Here is a 2,704-nt window from a genome sequence, read left to right on the forward strand (position 1 = left end):
ATATATTTTTTAAAAGACAACCTGCCTAGCGAATAGGCAGCCACGTGTCAAAATAAGTATAGCCGCGCGGCTTTTTAAAAAGCTTAAATTTTACCTAGCCTTTAAGACGTGTATAGAACACGGATGTATTATTAAAAAATAAGTACATACATGTATAATAGATTATTGAATGTGAAAGTGTTAAATTCTTTATACAAGTAATGACTCTAGAAAAATGAAAAATAAAAAGGGGATAATAGAGACTGGGGCACTAACAAAATAGTAATGGATAATGCTCTTAACTACTCTTATCAATAAACGAAAATCAGGGAAAAGATTTAAAAGAAAAAAAGGATCCTAAATATATATATATATATACATATATATACACATCGCTCGGCTATACCATTTAAATTTAAAAAAAATTGAATCTAGCCGCATAGCTATACTATTTTTAAGAAACATTAATAAAACCGGACTATATTTGAATAGCTACAGTTGGACAAGAGCGGAGGTGCCTGAGGAGTACATAGGTCATGTTGAGTCAGGCTGTTATTTGGAGATATAAATTCTGCACTTAGTGTTTAGTAAGACAACTTTTTTTAAAAATTTATAAATCGATAATGAGAGGAAGGAATCTAAAACAATAGATCGGTAGATGAATAAATGCGCTTAACCATTTGACATTATCACACGAAAAAAGCATTAGGATTTAATATTGGTCAGTCTCAGATAAGCCCAATTGATCGAGTTATCCAATTTGCTGATAAATTCCCAGATCAAATCCTTAATAAAAATCAATTACAAAGGTTTTTAGGATCATTGAATTATATTTCTGATTTCTATCAAAATTTAAGAAAATTGTGCAAGCCCCTGTTTGATCGTCTCCAGAGCAATCCTCCTGCTTGGACTCCGAGTCATACAGAAATAGTTAGACAAATCAAAGTTCATGTCAAGTCCCTTCCATGCCTTGGTATTCCTTCAGTTAATTCTTTCAAGTTAATTACAGTACTATTAAAAAGGAAATTTTATCTATAGTGTTATGCATTAGTAAATTTCAAGATGATTTATTAAATCAAAATTTTTTAATCCGAGTTGATTGCAAGTCAGCAAAACATATTTTGGAAAAAGATGTTAAAAACATAGGTAGTAGGGGTCAAAGAAGCCACCCTTGAGGTTTGCCTAGGTTTAACGTTCGAATTATAATATATCAAGCATAAATTTCTTTTTCATTATAACAAAAATAAAAATTGAGAGAAGTATTTTACCATCATATAAAACAAGAAGGAGCACAATGAGAAAAGCTTACTTGAACGAACCTTTCTCCATAGAGATATTTGTTGAAATGAACTTATATCTTAGTTTTAATTTGTCACATGAAAAGAAATTTAAGAGAAATGTTACCTGAACTTTTCAAAATCTATAATTTGTATCCAATTTTCCATCCATAATTAACGATATTTTAGTCTTAAAAAATCATTATACAAGCCTTTCCTATCAAACATTAAAAAAATTTAAAAATGCATTTTTTTTCCATCCCCCTGTCGTCTCTCTCTATTCTCCCTCCCTCCCCAACCACACCTCCCCTCTCCTCTGTTTTTTTTTTCTCCCCCCTAGACCTGAACATGGAAGGGATGGGCTGCCATATCTGTTTGTGCAAATAATCTCACGGGAGAATATTCGCTTCTGGATCCTTCAACCTTCGATCTTCCTTATCTCTCTTCCTCGATTCCTGTAAAAAAGATTGGAGTAAATAGACCACACCCGGGGGGTGTTGGCCAAAGGCCCTCCGATGCCTAAGTTAGTTCAAGTGTTTGTAGGAAAACAATAGCTAAGCAAAGGGTACGGAGTTGTATGTAGGGTGTAAACCGGGTGGCCGGAGCCGTGTGGGGTGGCCGGAGCCGTGTGGAGAAAATATGGAGAGTGGAGAGGGAGAGAGAGCTTCGGGTATTTTTCTCGAGTATAAGGAGTAGGTTTAGATGTACCTTGAATGATGAATGAGGTTGTCTATTTATAGGAGCCTCGGGGCTAGGGTTTCGTAGGAATCGAGTTGGGCCTGATAATATCTGAATTAAATATATATTATCTCTTAAGAAGATAATATCTGAATTAAATGATATTATCTTCTCTTTATTAGGATAATATCTTAATTAATGATATTATCTCTTTAAATAAAGATAATATCATATTAATTAAGATATTTATCCCAATTAATTAATTAGCCAGATAAACTGGTTTAATTAATTAATTTAAGAGATAATCTTCTTTTCCACGTGGCGTGCCTTGATTGGAGACGAAAATATATGCTCCCACAAATGCCCCCAGCTTCTGCATGGCGCTTGTGGGGCATGTAGGAGATGAAATTATTTTTTTCGGGCTCTCCAACTGTGTCTGGGCTTTATTCGCAGATCGGATTCCCAATTGGTGTAGGCTTCTGACTGTTGTTGGAGTCGGATTCCCAGTAGGAATGAGCTTGTGATTCCTTCTTCACTCGGGTTGTCCAACCTATATAAATACAGGGCTTCTCTTCACTCTTTCTCATATCGCAAACTTAACTTCTCTACCTTCTGGCTTGAGAAAGATTTTGGAGAATTCGTACTGCTTGTTGAGGAGAGGAGTTGCTGTGCATCCCAAGTAAGTCGAGCTCGTAAAATATATATGTATGTATATATATATTTTTCAATTTTTGGCAGCAAGGAGATGGTCCAGCATGACTTGCAATTCG

This window comes from Prunus dulcis, chromosome 7 (genome assembly GCF_902201215.1).
Source record: "Prunus dulcis chromosome 7, ALMONDv2, whole genome shotgun sequence".
NCBI classification, from domain to species: Eukaryota; Viridiplantae; Streptophyta; class Magnoliopsida; order Rosales; family Rosaceae; genus Prunus; species Prunus dulcis.